The following is an 18,112-nucleotide window of genomic DNA, read 5'->3' as shown; positions in this document are numbered from 1 at the left end:
ATAGCTACACACTGAATTGTCTTCTATTCCATGAACTTGTCATACATTTTTTGTTTTTATTGTATAATATTGTGTTGTATTTTAACATTTTTAATGCTGCTACTCTATGATTTGACATTTTGGGATTCATTCTGTCTTTAGCTGTAAACGAGCCGTTGTTATTTATGTTCATGTCTTTAACAACATTCAAACAATGTATACCAGCGGTTTTAAACGGAATACCATTGGTCAGTCGTAATTGTGGTTGTCGCTGCATAGTCATCTTTGCCATGTGAGATTTCTGATATCCATATTTCCACTTCAACTGGATACACTTTTAAGAGACAGACATGAATGAGGTTGTTGATGCTTCCAAAATGGGTATTAAGAAAATGAGAGGTTACATTTTAATTGACTTCTACAAAATAAAAAATTGTTGTTATTTAAATAATAATAATAAATATTATTAATTATTTACTGGCATGTATGCAAGCATGCCTCTATATTTACAGTTTAATTTCTGATTCCTTATCTCCTCTGACCAGTATATAAACATTGCTATCGCTATTTTGTTAACCCATTATATTTAAAAGGCTGGTTTCCAGGTTTATTTTTACACTTCCAGTCAGGGATCACCTAAAAAAGTCTGGCTTCTCCACCTTAAACTATACTATGTGTATACACACTAGTATCTTCTCATTCCTTCACGTATTAAATCCACTTGCCTATTTAAATTAATAATCACAGAGGAAACAAAGAACAGTTTGATAATTAAATTTGTTCTTGTATTATCTCCTGATAGTGGGGTTTTACATCCTGTTTTGCATATGTTCATTTCCAGGAATGTCCAGTATAAAATCACATAAGGTCATTGTTCCTTCCTTTACTTGAATACACAGTATGTAACTAGCTCAGCATCATGCTGTTATATAGAAACACTTCCTTCCTCTTAAAGTGCATGTTCTATAATGATGAATAGGAGAGGTCATCCCCTCATCATGTTAATTCAATGTTGCATTTGGATAACAACATGAATACCTAAAGAGTAACGTGGGATGTTTTAGAAATGTGTCCGTTGCTAAGCAGGCTTCATGCTAATTTACAATTTATCAAAATCATGGCAATGTCACGCAAACAGGGTGAGCTCAGTTCTGTAATCGTCATGACACATTCGCACACTTTCTGACCGAATTTGAGGGATGGTCGGTCAAACCTAAATTTAAGAGAAAAATGATCTTCGTATGTATGATGAATCGCAAGAGCGAGAACAAAGCTGTTGTTTTAATATAATCAGCGAGAGTGCCACCATTTATTACAGGCTGACAAACAGAGCTGTGCTAACACCTGGACCATTCTCTCTGAGAATTAGTTTGATTAGATGGACTCTGTCAGCTTTCCTCTGCAATTTATTGATTTATCGGGCACAACCCTTTTATTGATGATTTTCTGTTTGCTGGTTTTCAACTGGCAGTGACACGCCCATTCTTAATCATCTATATGCAAATGGAGAGAGAGTACCGGAGGAGAGATGAAGGCAAATATCAGTATCAAGCGTCGACATTAAACAGGTTTTTTGTCGGCTCCAAAAGTCGGTAAAATTAGGGTCATGCCACATCATGCCCAGCAACAGAATGGAAATGGATGAAAGGGACCATTGTAATTATGTCAAAGGGACTGATGTTGCTGCCAAAATGTTGGAGTTTCACTGATGAAAGGAAATAGAAAACGACAGCTAGTCTCAATATGCTGCAGTGAAATAATTGCATGGTTCTCTGTGGGTCACAAATATGTTTCTCCACTGACTTAAAGTGATAGTTCACCCAAAATGCATACATCACCCTGTACTGACCATCATGTTGACTAAGGGTTGGCATTGTTTGCGGAGTAATCTGTCTCTATTTGGAGTTATAGATAAAAATGTACATCCATCTGACGGTCATGAACCAAGCTTCCTTTTCTTAGTCCAAAAAGAAAAAGAAAAATCTAAATACCTCGATATTGGTCGTCTGCTATGTCTCTCTTGTAATGACACGTCGGCAAGCGGACTTGTTTCAGAAAAGTTGATATTCCAAGGTTGTTTGTGGTAGAAGCTAACAGTCAGAAAACACTGTCATCTCTCGCCATTTTTCTTGTCGAGGTGTCATTACAAGACATTACAGACGAGCAGCGTAGAGGTATTTGGATGGTGTAGAAAAATAGTGAAATTTGAATTTTGGGTGGACTATCGATTTAAGTGTCTTTCGGGGACAGACCAGCGCACATTTAAGCAAAAAGACAGGATGGAAATTGTCAATAGAACTATTGGTTTTGACATTAAATAGATTCACACTTACATAAACATTCATGTCTTAAGTGTCAGGTACATCATATATCTCCTCACAACGTATGGATGGACATTGCTCAGATTCTTAGCTGCCTTTAACTTCCCTCCGACAGTCCTTTGCACCTGCACTCTGTTTAGTTTTTGATACCGGATCAATGATTTTTCCTTTCTCTTCATTAATTAGCAAAATAAACTAAAAGACATGTGTGCAGCTATTCAAATGCTTATAAACTATAATATAGACCCAAGATATAGCAACTATTGAAGAGACCAGGCATGACACACACCATACAAAATGTGGCTTTTATGTAGAAAAGTAGAAATTAAAGTTGCAAGTTGTTACAAAGGTATTGTTATAATTAATTCTAAGAGTGAATTAATAAATTTAAACAAAATGTAATGGCGATTCCATTGGACTAAAGCAGTAGTTGTTTTTTTTTGCTTGAGGAAGACCACATTGCCCAAGAGGACTAGCACACAGTATTGTAAAATCCTCATCTCCAAGTCGCCTGCAGTTGGACTACATTTCTGTTACCATTGGATGTGTGAAGGATGAATAGCAATAAGGTAATAATTTAAATAGTGGATACACAATATCAAAGTTATCCATGTGAGTTTTGTGCCTGTTTCCTAACAGCATAAAACCTTTGGAGACTAGTGCACCGCAGTATGTCATTGCTGTAAGTCAAAATGCAGGTGTTGCCAGACAGATGATGATGGACTCACACCATCAGCCAAAAATACTACTCTCATTAATGACATATGGCACGTAATACATTAACTTTCTCTGCCCCATTCCCTTCTTCCAGCATTTTAACATCTCTATCAGTTCTCCCCCGAGTCAAATTAGAAAATACGACCTGTTCATATACTAAAAATTGCCCAAAACCAAAAGAATGTAAGCTGTGGGAAACACAAAGTATCCATGATGGTCCAACTCTTCTAAACTTGTAAACTCTGAGCTATAAGTTAAAGAAGTAAAAGTAACTTCTTCTCTTGATAGCTGCAATAAATCCAAATGGATCAAAAGTAATGTATGTGAAACTCAAAAGGATACATACTAGAAATAAAGGCTCTAAACAAAAATCACACAATGGCATAAAATGTCAACTTCTGTGTTTGTTTTGTCTCTTGTTCCCCTGCCGCTTGACCACATTTAATACGGTGGAGTAGCTTCAGCAGGGTGACCCAGACTTTTCTCTACCAGGCTACACCATCTCTTCCTGGGAGGACACTGAGGCATTCCCAGGCCAGCCTGGTTTCTTGTGGTCTGCTACCAGTGGGACATGCCCTGAACACCTCACCGGCCAGACGTCCAGGAGACATCCGAATCAGATGCTCAAGCCAACTCAACTGTCTCGTCTCAACAGAGGAGCAGCGGCTCTACTTCATCCACATTTCCTTCCTTCATCATCAAAACAAAGCAAGCTGTAGGTAATTCCTCTTAGGTCAGTCTGTCAAACTGAGCCTGAGAAACCTGGGTGTTGTATCTGACAAAAACATGTCTCTAGTTCCACACTGCAGGAAAAAGACCAGAAACTGTTTCCTTCAACTGAGAAAAATCTCTAAACTTAGGAAAATGTTGTCACAACATGATCTGGAGCTTGTAATCCATGCATTTGTTTCTTCTCGTCTGGACTATTGTAACAGTTTGTTTTCATGTCTTAACAAGAAGGAGCTGTCTCGCCTGCAGTTGATTCGGAACTCTGCAGCGAGAATTCTGACCCGCTCTAGTAGAAGAACTCACATTTCTCCGATCCTTAAAACTCTTCACTGGCTGCTAGTTTCTTTCAGGATCAACTTCAAAATTCTGGTTCTTACTTTCAGAGCTATTCATGGTCAGGCACCTCCTTACATCACTGATCTGATCCAGCCTTACACCCCAGCTCAGGCTCTGAGGTCTGTGGATCAGAATCTACTTATGGTTCCTCGCACACGGTTCAGGACCAGAGGAGAGAAATTTTTCCGGACTGTTGCTCCTAAGCTTTGGAACGATCTTCCTCTCTCTTTGCGCTTGATGGAGTCTACTGACTCCTTTAAGAAACATCTCAAGACATTTTTATTCGTGCAGGCTTTTCCTTGATTTTCTGAGACTCTTATGTTTATCTCTGTGTTGTCTTGACCTTTTAAGTATTTCTTTTATTGGGTATTTTTTGATTCTTTAAGCGCTTTGTGACCCTGGTCTTGAAAAGCGCTCTTTAAATACTAATTACTTACTTACTTACTTACTTTTATCCGGGTAGTCTCCCTTTATATTTTTTTGTCTTTTCAGTAAAAATGTACTTTCATTTTTATAGCTTCTGCGATGTTATTACTGGCAAATAGGTGTCCTAGGATTCCTACCAACATCTTTACATGTTTAAGTGAAAATGACACAGACCACCTCAGGCCATGATAATGTAAGTAAGTAAGTAAGTAAGTAAGCGCTTTTCCAGACCAGGGTCACAAAGCGCTTAAACAATCAAAACAATATTCAATAAAGTATATACTTTAAAGATCAAGATAAAACTGACACTGACAAAATAACACAACAGGAGTTCCAGAAAATCAAGGAAAAGCCTGAACAAATAAAAATATTTTAAGAGAGAGAGGAAGATTGTTCCAAAGCTTATGAGCAAGAGCCTGGAAGGATTTCTCTCCTCTGGTCCTGAACCGTGTGCGAGGAACCATTAGTAGATTCTGATCCACAGACCTCAGAGCCCGAGCTGGGGTGTAAGGCTGGATCAGATCAGTGATGGAGCCTGACCATGAATAGCTCCATTCAACAAGTTGTTAGTCGATGTATCATCACAAAAGTTATGAAAATAGTTCATGAAGATTGAGAAGTTTCTATGTGTTCTATCATGACTCGTCTCGTCTCTTCTTCTTCCGGTTATCCGGGCTCAGGTCGCAGTTCATGTGTTGGCCCTAAAAAACAAGAGAGCATCAAAGGAATTCACTTTTGAATAACTGCAGGAATAATAGCTGTTATTAGTTCATTGGTTGACCTTCTCATTGAACACACCACCCAACCACCACATCTAAGGCAGTTCTCAACAATCCATCGCAGTTAAATACTAGAAAAAAGGTTGCCAATGTGATGCATTCATATGTATGAGCGACTGCAAACGGAGGGTTTCTTGGGGAAAGAGGCAGCATGAACCACCATCAGGGAAGAATTCTACTGCAGGAGTGACGAATAGACCTGCACACTAGACCGTGTTGATGTCACCTATGAACTCCGGGTTGTATTTTCAGTGTGGGAGAAAACCAGAGTGCCCAGAGGAAACCCATACGTGCACACATTGCCTTGAGCTTAAATCAAACCCACAGCTGTTATGCTGATAGGCTGAGCTGACTGTAAATATCTATTTGTGTATGTAAGAATTTAAACATGAGTTATGGAAAACCCATAACGGCACAGCATGCGTATGTTTCCCTCAGCAGCACGATTTAAAATAGATTTTTTTTCTTGACATCCATACAGGTAGAACTATTGAGTAAATGAGAAATTGAATGACCTGGAGGTGAAACTAAAAGAAAATCCATCCCGGCAGCAGAGAGAAAATTAAACAGAGTGAAGTCTAACCCTGGAGGCAGACACCAGTCTCTTGCTCCGGGTCCCAGGACAATAAAGATTTTCTTCTGTAATTGAAATCCAGTTATCTACGGACAGGATTTGAGAAACATGAACAGGTCTAGGACCACATGGTCCGAACATCTCATTCAGAGAAGAAAAAAGTGACAGTTGTGGCGCTTTAAAGGTGCAACAATGAATTGTGCACCGCACTGTACCTGAAGGTTTCATAAGAAAACAAACAATATCACAAAAGCCCAAATGGCCCAAAGGCATGTTGGCACTGGGTTTTCCAGATTTTGAAGCTTCTAAATCAACAGATTGTTTTGGCCCAAAGCAAAAACCTTCGACTCCGGAAGATACTTGACGTTTATGTTATCATTAAAGTGTAAAATATCTGTGGTTGTTTTGTTTTTGAGGTGCATTTGCAAAAATATAAAAAATCATTGTTAATAGTTTAAAATAGATTTAAAAATGGATTAACATCATGACATGTGATGTCTTGAACAAATGTATTTTATTTTTGGAAGACTATTTGGAGAATGAATTGAGATTTTTACATATGAAGCAGAAAGCACTGTGACTCTGAACTAATAAAATATATGTGAATACGTCAGCCCCAAGCCCACATTATTGTTGGACTTTTAAAAAAGCACAACTCAATCAAAATGTATATAAATTAGGTGGTTGCCCAAGTTCTGTATTATTTACTTTCTGGATCAAAAGAAAACTTTCAAATAACGTCTTAACTCACAGAGAGGGGATCATTAAACTAAGACGTTTATTTAGGAATTGACAGAAAACATGTTTTTTATCTCAACCCAAACTGTTAACACTCAAACTGTTGCAGTACAAATGGCTGTGTGAGTTTGAAAAGTTACAAATATCTTTGAAATAGATATTATTTGCTTGTCTTCACATTTCCTTATGAATCTTTAAATTGATGCAAAGAAGAAAATAATTGATCATTTCCTGTTTATTGCATGCCAAACATGTTATTGCATTGAACTGGAAAAATGGCAAAAGTCAAAGGCCAAACAACTGGTCAATGTGTGACTGAGATGACACATAATCTCAAAATACTTTTATGCCCTCCAGACCCATTTTGTGCAGTTATTGAGTAGACATGTGTTTTTTTGTTTGATTTTTTCACATGTCATTTAACTATTGAGACCAAGAGTGAGTCGTTACTGTATTGTGGTTGGGTGGGAAAGGAGTGTGATATCTTATAGATTTGTATTTGTTTTATAATTGTATAAATTAAAAAAATATAAAAGAAAATATGTGTGGCAAAAAAGCACAACAACATATATTTAATTATGTGGCCTGTGATTGCTACAAAGGAACTGGAGGAAAAACAAGTTGAATAGGAACGAATATAGAATCCAACTGACCACTATCGAAGTTGGACAAGGAATAAAAAAGGTCCTTCATTGATGCTCCATAAAAGGAATCAGAGCTAATGGAATGATCTATAAATGAGAGGTATTTGAGAACTAAGAAATTTTCTTTGAGAACTTTATCAGAGAAGTTCTTATCTGTTTGGAGAGAACAGTGAGTACGTAGTACATATGCCAGGGATTTATGTGGCGCTGTAATGTCCTCCTGAAAAAGAAATAAGAAGAACAAGATGAAAACTAAATCTGAGACATTGGAAATTTAGGTAGTTTTGAGGTGTCAAGTCACAGTAACAATCTTTTTAAAAACACTGCATTTATGGCGACAAGTGAGTACTGTGCATATATTTCAATTTGATTTAAGTTTTAGTTTGATTCCGGATTGAGTAAATAAATGTTTATTATAAAATTATTAAAACTAAAGCATTTTATAAAACATAGCGTTACAATATCCAAAAAAATATCAAAAAAGCTCAATAGTTGTTGCTGAATAAGAAATACTCTGTGTTTATTGTATCTAATAGTGGACTGAAATTATTAGTAGTATTAGTAGATGGAATATGTACCATAACATAGATTTGTCTGGTTGATGAAAATACACTGTCAGTGAGGAAAATGGAACTACTGAGTGAAGAAAGGCTGAAATGATAAACTCTGATCACCACACAACTCATTTTTTCAAAGATGTATTTTACCAGCTAAGGTGACTTACAAGTAACAACCTTACAATGACATCGCTGGAAAAACACTCCTGATGTTTTCCATCTCATCTATGATCAGTCATAGCGCCGAAAAACACTCCACGACTCTGAGCGTGCATAAATAATTCTAATGACTTTAAGGGGCTCTGATGAGGAACCACGTCTCTGTTTTGGTGGTCGAAGTGCCCTTGAAAATAATGAAGAAGTCTGAAAAATGGCTTTCTAGGAGCAATTTGTGCAGCGATTTCTGGCTGACACTGTACAGCTCATTATGCTCTTGGTAACCTTAAACTGCATTGTTCCTGTAATGTGTCTGGTTGGTATTCCAGTTGCAAGAGTAGAACGCCAAATGAGTTCAAGCTGGCTTCAGATAATACGTTACGTATGAGGAAACTGTGCTATCTTAGTAGCACAGCTCCTTAAACGCCTCTGAGTTCGTACAAATGGGAAGTTCGAGCTAAATTCGGAATCCTGTTAAGCCACTGTGGACTTCATTGTGCCTTTGAACTAAAATCCTCTTTTGACAATCTCATGACAAAAGTTTTCATTTGACCGTGACTGTTTCCCAAGGTTTGCACGGATTGTCCTTGTTCTTGTCAGAGAGAAGCGTTCTGGCAAATCCATCATGTGTCGACTGCTGTCAGACGGCACGAAAAAAAACAATTTAACGTTCCGAGCACAGGTCGAGCTGCTCCAATAGTCAATGGCGCGGCATGAGGGACCGGCGACGATGGATTCATCGGGAGATTCAGGAGAGGGAGAGGGAGTAGGAAACAATTAAGTGACCTACAAGGTGGAATTGAGGAAGAGAGAGTCTAGCAATAAAAGGGAAACAAGAACCAAAGAGGCGCAGCTTTAAGAGGTTTATTGCAGCAATTGTAGATGAACACAGTTATAAAAAAATAATTAGAAGTTATCCAAAAAGTAATTGCAAACTAACAAAAAAAAAATGCAATTGTGCTAATAGCTGGAAAACAATAGAGAATGCCATTAACATTTAATAAATCACAGAAACAATTTAACAATTCAATTACCAGTTCTGCTGAGTCGACCTTAACGAAAGGCCACTTTTTGGTACGACACAGATAATCAACTCCAAATTAATATATAGAATGTTGTACGTTATTTCTGTACTTAAAATTTGTGCAGTTGAATAAATGCAAGTTGATTTTCCAAAGCAGCCACATTATTGACAGGAAATGTTTCCAGGGGCTGTTAAACCTAGACGCACAAGTAATAGAAAATATATCTAATGCCGTTAACAAAGTTGCAAAAATTTGTTTTTTTCCTTGACATTGTGATAACAAAAAATGGATTAAATTTTAACAATATTTCTCAATGAATAATATTTGATAAAAAATTATGATAAGGACTTTTTTATTGGCATTTCATTCAATTTGAATGAAAATTACTTTCTGGCCCAAAGTAATGACAGCAATACAACAGACTGAAGTAGGAAACAGTCAGTCAGTTTGAAAATATGATGATGATTTTGTATGTTTATAAAACTCATAAACTACATTTGCTTTGATGATTACACCTTCATAATCTTAGTTTGTGTCGTCATTTGTCATATTCTGTCCATCTGGGGGCGCTTGTTTAAAGAGAACATCAGTGCATCACGTTTCTGTAACTTAACCAATCATACACAGTCGCAAACGTAACAAAGAAGCCAATCAGAGTCTTCTCTGATAATGATCTCGGGGCGCTGGAAAAAGCAACCCTGATACTTAAAATATTAATATTGTCCTAGTTTTAGAATATCTTTTATTGGTTCAGCCAAAAAAATTTACTGACAAAAAGAGCTCCACCTAGAATATTATTCACCAGGTGACATTGGTTCAGAGCACAGATATTTGCCAGGAAGAGTTCTGATGAGCTGCTGGTAGTAAATATATAGTAAAACATTTTTTATTTCTTTTGCAAATGTAAAATGAATAATAATAATAATAATTGAACATTGTTGAGAAACGAAAGATTTTAAAATGATTTCATGATGTATGTTTAAATTAAAATGTACGAGTGTGAAGTCCACAATTCGTATAAAATGAGTCGGTGATTCAACACCAGCACGTTAAAATGATGATGGTCTGATGAAGCTTCATGGAGCAGTGTCATGATGTTTAGAGGTCAGTAGGTGGCACCATCAGTTTAAAAATGATGTGATGTTTCATTAGAACAGTTGTTCAAAACAAAGGAAAATAGTGCAGAGACCGCCATCTAGTGGACTTTGAAGATAATGACACTGCTTTGTGAAGCTTCATCAGACCATCACTACATTAAAAGGTATGACAAAATAAAAGTGTAAAGAAGGACAGAACTAAAATGTTGTTCGAGAAGCAGTGTCCTGGGAGGTGACGCCCTCAGTCAGAAAGCAGACAAGGAAACAAGGATGTCCAACATACTGGGCATGAGAGCTGACGTGCAGAGCAAAAAAACAAAAGGTTCAGCCGGAACATCAGCCTCTTACTGCTCAGTTCCTGTTGATTTCCTGGCCTTGTGAAAGGTCATAGAAATAACTTGCAAATGTCTCCCCCTAACCAGAACACATGACCCGACCCAACAAAGCTGAAACGAATACATTCAAAGGACAAACATGGATTCCACACAACAACAGCACGATTTCGGCTGCGTCGTTTCCTCCCGATCACAAGGTGGCTCTCGTGCACGTGGACGTGGACGCCCTTCATAGTACGTGCCGTCAATCAACTGGCATGAATCAAAGGCGCAGTCCATTAGTGCTGCTTGTCAGCGGTGTCTTCCAGGCAATCAAGAGAGTGCGCTCTATTGAGTCAGGGAGTATATTGTTCACTAACAATACTCGAGCTGGCATTGATTCCAACCAATAGTCCTTTAGCCCTCAGGCTCCGGGATGTGGCTCATTGATGAGACACTTTATCTAGGGAGGGGAAAAAAGGTCAGCCCTTGTGATTGATAACCGCTTTTATGAGTTGTAATATAGACGGCATTACGTGTGCATTTTTGAAAGCTCAATCTCGGTGGCATTTGCTCCTGCTCAGCCGTAAAAAGCCGATATAGGAGTGAGTGTGAGTAATAACGTTCTTATTTTTGTTTGAATGTTATGCATCAATAAAGAGCTGCCCTGTGTCCTCTGTGCGGTGGCAGCCGAGGCGGCGGCCCCGAGGGTCAGGGTGGAATCTCTTTGAGCTGTTGTTTATGGCCGATGAGAAGAGCCGGAGCACCCAGCCAGCCCAGCTATGGATTATTAGTTGTTACATTGATCCACACGGTGAGGCTGTAAAAGCAATGGCTCCTTTAATAAAGGTCTTAAGTCGGTTTCTTTAGGGAGGAATTCAAAATGAGGCAATGATGCTAATCTTTCTCCCCGGGTTATCGGCTCCTGCACCAGGAGAGCGAGTGTTTATGGGGCCACGACTCTCGTTTGAAGCTGCTTTAGATAACAATGAAGTCTAGCATGACTTCAACAATATCAACCGTGTTGACTGGACCAAAGCAGAGTAGAACATGGAGGTGAAAGTGTTGAAGTGACAAATCGTTTCTTTCATGAAAGAACTCAAAAAAAGCTGACAGTTAATTCTCTATTTCGCTAAAAACATAGTGACCATCTTGACAGAATGACAATGGTGGACAGTATTGTCATTCTGTCAAGATGGTCACTATGTTTTTAGCGAAATAGAGAATTAACTGTCCGCTTACAAGAGTTGTAAAGCTGTTAATACCCAAATGGATTTACATGAAAATTAACTTTATTTTGTGTTATCAGTAATGATGGTCTGATGAAGCTTCATGAAGCAGTGTCATTATTTCCAGAGTCCACTAGATGGCATCCTCTGCACTATTTTAATTTGTTTTGAACAATTGTCCTCATGAAACATCAAGTCAATTTCAATATTAATATTATCAACATTTCCATACAATTTCCATTTCATCCTTACTTCCGTTAACCAGCCTTACCCAGACTCTATTTCCAGAATCAACAGGCAGTGCTTAGGATATAGTGTCCCTGTGGAGCAAGAGTATTAAACCCCTGCTCCACAGGTTTTTTCCGCTTCTGCCTATGGTCATTCTATCACAATCAGCAAGTACGCAGTGTCTCGCCAGACTCCACTGAACATTTCATTGACACTTCATCTCTTGGACTCTTCAGATTTGGTTTAAGTTATATGTTATACATTTTATTGCGTATCTATGGAAAATTGGTTGCGTTCTGTGTGTGTGTGTGTGTGTGTGTGTGTGTGTGTGGGTGTGTGTGTGTGTGTGTGTGTGTCAGCTCAATCATCTCAGTTGCATCTTGTTCTTTTAACACACCAACATCTCTTTACTGCATTGACTGTCGTTCTTTTGTTTCGTTTATTGACGCTTTTAGTCTAAAACACGATCGCGGCAGCTTCCATTAAAACCGTGTAATAACCGCTGACCTAAATCTTGTTCCTTTTGAAATGAAATAAATGAAAAAAAAACTATATTTATAAATAATAAGTAGTAGTTTCCATTTTACTTGGTGTTTTTTTTTTTTAAACTCTGTTGATGGTCTTTGCTTCTGAGAGCCACAGAGATATGACGCGTTACACACAAAGCCAATGTTTAGTAGATGTGTGACAAATAAAATGTATTGAAAGAAGAAAAAATGTGCACAGGCAGGAGCCTGGAAATAAATACCAACAAACATGGAGGACAGCAGTGAAGCAAGCAGCCAGAGGAGGGTCAGAGAGGTTTTGGACGTCAAGTATTTGGGGTGAAACTTTGGTGCAAGCTAAAGTTGAAGTATGTTATTTTAATCTCTTATCGTATCGTTATCTGTTTTTGATAGCATTTTGAGGAGAGAAATGTCCAGACAGTTTTTAACATTAATCCATACAGTCCTGCCACGTTCTCTTTGGAAAACACTGTCGTAACATGATGATATCAATGACCAACTGCAAATCACTGCGGGTCACTTCAGCAATCCGTTGACGGGCAGTGCCCAATTGAAAACCCGGAACGTGGCAGCTTTATCCGCTACCTCCCCATGAGGTTTACAAATTTCAACTTTAAAACGAAATTGGTTTAAAATCCTGCACCTGTGTGTCTCACCAAGACTGGTAATTGTCATGTGTGTATCTTAGAAACGAATATTTAAAGACTGGAAAGCGGGGATTTGCCTCAGACGTTTCTAGTAATAATAACCATTGTGATGGATGATTTTGTGCATTTTAGAATTAGGCTCTTTGACGACCACGTGTGCGACAATGAGGTGGAGTGAACACTCAGAGCGGTGACATAAACTGTGAGGACGACACTGATTATATTATGATGCTCTTCAGTCTGAGATTCGGTAATAACGTCCCACTAATGGGTCAAACACATGGAGCCCAGCTGGGTAATTGGCTGCATTCAATCAAGCAACAGGCGCCCACAACAAATGTTCTCGAAGAATGTGAGGAAGCGTCATAACCACGGGTGTGTGCGCCACACTTTCCCGGAAAAACCTCCCTCATCTGGGCTATTATACTCCGCATCTGAGCATTTACCATCTGACTGTTTAAATTTACGCCTCGGCTTTAAATTGCTATCGGACATTACCGAGGCCAAGTGGTACGCAGAGAAACATGAATAATCCATCTGCAGTTCCTGTTAGACTGAGAGCACATGAGCTCCATCAGCATTAAAGTCAACGTTGAACCAGCAGCTGCAGCACGAGCGTATTGGAGGAGCAGGACGTCCATTTTGCAAACGCCGTTCAACAATTCCTGAAAATAGCAAACACATAATCTCTTTGTTCACAGAGTTTTCCTCTCTGGATGTAAGACTTTCACAATTGGTTGGGAGAATCTTCAGAGTAAATTGTGTCTAGTTACTCTACAGCTAAATGTGGACAAAACTGAAAATCTGGTGATTGCTCCTGATGATAAGGTTCCAGGGTTGAGTTAGTACTTGGGTGACTTAGGTCAGTCTGTCAAACTGAGCCTGAGAAACCTGGGTGTTGTATTTGATAAAGACATGTCTCTAGTTAAACACTGCAGAAAACTGACCAGAAACTGTTTCCTTCAACTGACAAAAAAAACTCTAAATTTAGGAAAATGTTGTCACAACATGATCTGGAGCTTGTAATCCATGCGTTTGTTTCTTCTCGTCTGGACTATTGTAACAGTTTGTTTTCATGTCTTAACAAGAAGGAGCTATCTCGCCTGCAGTTGATTCAGAACTCTGCAGCGAGAATTCTAACCCGCTCAAGTAGAAGAACTCACATTTCTCCGATCCTTAAAACTCTTCACTGGCTTCCAGTTTCTTTCAGGATCAACTTTAAAATTCTGGTTCTTACTTTCAGAGCTATTCATGGTCAGGCTTACATCACTGATCTGATCCAGCCTTACACCCCAGCTCGGGCTCTGAGGTCTGTGGATCAGAATCTACTGATGGTTCCTCGCACACGGCTCAGAACCAGAGGAGAGAAATCTTTTCAGGCTGTTGCTCCTAAGCTTTGGAACAATCTTCCTCTCTCTTTGCCTTTTATGGAGTCTACTGACTCCTTTAAGAAACATCCTTGATTTTCTGGAACTCCTGTTGTGTTATCAGTTTTATCTTGACCTTTAAAGTATATACTTTATTGAATATTGTTTTGATTGTTTAAGCGCTTTGTGACCCTCGTCTGGAAAAGCGCTATATAAATAAAAATTACTTACTTACTTACTATTTGGAGTTATAGGTAAATGTATGGACATAAAGTGGTCGCAACCGCTTACTTTTCTTCGTCTTCCTCGTCTAAAAAGACACTTGAAAACATCCAAATACCTCCATGCTGCTCATTTGTATTGAAGCCTCGTCATGACAATTGTCTGTTTGTCAATGGACTTACGCAGATGTCTATCCTTGTCCTTGACTAGCTGGCACCATCGAGAGATTGTTTTGTCTTTCTCAGTGTGAGTGAAGGCTTGACCTGGCCTGAAGAATAGCTGAGCATGTGGATTTTAATGCAAGGCAATTATTATTTAATATGAATTAAATATGAAAGATTATCAGTTAATCAAGTGATTATTTGAAATGTCCATTAAATCTAGATGAACGATATAGTAAAAATTGTCAATTCTCCACACTCAATTTCTACTCACCTTCATGTCGACTAAGCGTTGGGATTATTTTCAGAGTAATCTATTACTTTTTAGAGTTAAGGCAAACATTTATGTTTATTTTAATGTGGTAATGCGTGGTAAATTTAATGTAATCTTCGTCTTTATCTACGTCCTAAAAGACACATTCAAATACCTCCGTATTGCTCGTCTGTAATGTCCCTCTTGTAATGAAGCCTTGAAAAGAGGAATTTGTTCGGAAAAAAATCCAGAAAAGAAGTATAAAGCCACCATGCTACACATACAGGAAATATTGAACCTCACCAAATGGATAGGTAAGTATCGTGAGAGTTCCCAGTGTGGAAAGTAGAACATATTACTCCAGATAATTAGTGAATTGTGAGTGAACTATAACTTTAAATAAGTCAATATTTAGAGCTTCTTTGTAGCGGTAGGTCCTGGTATAGCTGGAATTTAGTCAACATGAGTAGAAAATTAGTAAAAAATGTAGTTTTGGATGAGCTATTACTTTAGGTAATAATTTTAATTTTAATTTAATAATTTTAGGCTTCAAAGATAGAAACGTTTAAATAGGAAAAAGAGGGGATATTTTTCTTTTCAAAGCATAAACATGAAAATGTAATTATGGTTATTATGTTTTTTTTAATCTATTACCGGGTCCAAACATCTAAAAACATCCTACCCTTTACCTTAAACCTTGTTATGTCTCGGTGTCTAGGTGACCTGGATGCAAGGAAACAAATGTGTTTGAGGTATCCCTTGTGTTGTCTCTGGATCAAGGTAAACAACAATATGTATTTATGGAAGCCGGGCATGTCGTTAACTTTGACCCGGAGACAACACAAGGGATATAGAAGGATAGATAAAGTTTATTAAGGTCACCTTCGGGATATGAGATGAATCAAGTTTCCTTTATGTTTACTTTACAAAGCTTAAAACCTAAACCTGCTTTCTTAAGAAATTTAAAAAAAAACAATACTTCTATTTACTCTGATTATCATACTCTTAACAACTTATTGTGATTCAAGGCTTAAATGCTCTTCCATGGCCTTTAGATGGATCATCAAGGCACAAACTCCCTCTAGGAATCAATCAATACCTTTAGTCCATCCAGAATGTCAAGATTTGCATCCTCTAAAGACTAAAAACAACAACTTGATAATCTTGGAGACTTCGATGTTTAAAAGGGGAATGAGCCAGGGTTGCAGATATATATTGAATTAAATGTTGATGACACAAATAAAATAAGTCAATATATATCTGATAGATGACATAGACAACTAAGGACAAAGGGGTAACGAACATCACATGGAAATTAATAGTTACAGTTGACATTAATACTGTTGATAGGATCTCCAAAATATTATATATAAATATTGAAAATGTATATTCCAAAAAGAAACGTACAACTGTCAAACTCAATAGATCCAGCGCAGAAAGAAAGATTTCTGTGCTCAAAGAAAAAATAGATGCACCACATTTGTGTGGGACTGAAGGAGGAGCTGCTCAGAGAAGAAAGAGAAGATGCAGGAGAAAATAGGCAAATTATGACAGAAAATTACTACTACTACTGTCCAGCAAAAACCATAACAATCTAAACTTCCATATACTTCATTAACATGCATCTCCAGTTCAGTACGATTAAACATATGACTATCAGGTACATTAGTAATTAAACAAAGAAAAACACTTCCCTGAACATCAATTGAATACATGTACTGTAGTTGTACACTGCACTAGAGGTGCTATGATCTTGAGACACTCTACTACAGCACAGGTCGATTCTCAGAAGTCATCAGTAGTGATGACTGTTCTAATGAAACACCCTTTATTTATAAACTGATCCCCTGATCTCCAAACAACAAGACACAGCTTCATGAAGCTTCATTAAACCATCATTGTTCACACAAACAATCCCTCCATCAAAGTCAAGCATGGATTGTGGAGTTACATGAAGCAGGTGAAATGAAAGCTAAACTAACTTTCTTCTTCTTCTTCTTCTCTCTTAATGTTTAATGATACAAGTGAAACTGTTCAATTCAATTAATTCAAATTAAATTGCAAAAGTTAATGAAATGTAAGTTCAGAGCTAACACAAAGATGCATTGGTGGGACTTTACCGACAAATATACTTATACACGTGGAAGTACATTTGCTCCATCTGAATATTCAAAGGTCGATTTTAACATTTGCTTCTTTCATTTTGCTTCTGTTACCAGACAATGCTAAATTAGAGCTTGTTGATCGGCCTTTCAGCCACCAGGATCTGGTCAAACTATTAAACTAGCATTTCTATATTGAATTTCAAAGACTACAAATTTTAAATAATATTCAAATAAGTACCGTATTTTCCGGACTATAAGTCGCAGTTTTTTTCATAGTTTGGCCGGGGGTGCGACTTATACTCTGGAGCGACTTATATGTGAAATTATTAAAACATTATTACCGGCATATCATTTCACATTATTATTTTCAAACTAAACCGCAAGAGGGCGCTCTATGCCTGTGTTGATCGTTTCGACGTAGAATAGGAAGCGCCGCATCTTCTACCTCCGGAGTTAGCAGAGTTGTTTAAAAGTGACACAGAAGATGAAGATTTTATTGGATTTTAGTTATTTGGAGTTACACGGATTGTTTAGTAAACTTCTTAGCATGTTATTTATGCTATAGTTATCTGAATAACTCTTAATGTTATGTTAACATACCAGGCACGTTCTCAGTTGTGTCATGTAACGTAAGCATACCGTACAATTATTCAGCCTGTTGTTGCCTCTATTTTTATTTTAAATTGCCTTTCAAGATGACATGTCTGTTCTTGGTGTTGGATTTTATCAAATAAATTTCCCCCAAAAATGCGACTTATACTCGAGTGCGACTTATATATGTTTTTTTCCTTCTTTATTATGCATTTTATGGCTGGTGCGACTTGTACTCTGGAGCGACTTATAGTCCGGAAAATGCGGTATATCAAATACCAAGGATCAAAAACAAAATAAATAAATTGAAAAAATTGAAATTATATTTAATTGCCCGCGACGGACTAGCACCTGTCCAGGGTGTCCCCTGCCTGTCGCCCTATGATACTGGGATAGGCTACAGTCTACCCG

Source organism: Callionymus lyra, chromosome 8, assembly GCF_982586985.1.
Source record: "Callionymus lyra chromosome 8, fCalLyr1.hap1.1, whole genome shotgun sequence".
In the NCBI taxonomy this organism is placed as follows: domain Eukaryota; kingdom Metazoa; phylum Chordata; class Actinopteri; order Syngnathiformes; family Callionymidae; genus Callionymus; species Callionymus lyra.
Note: the sequence above shows the minus strand (reverse complement) of the source record.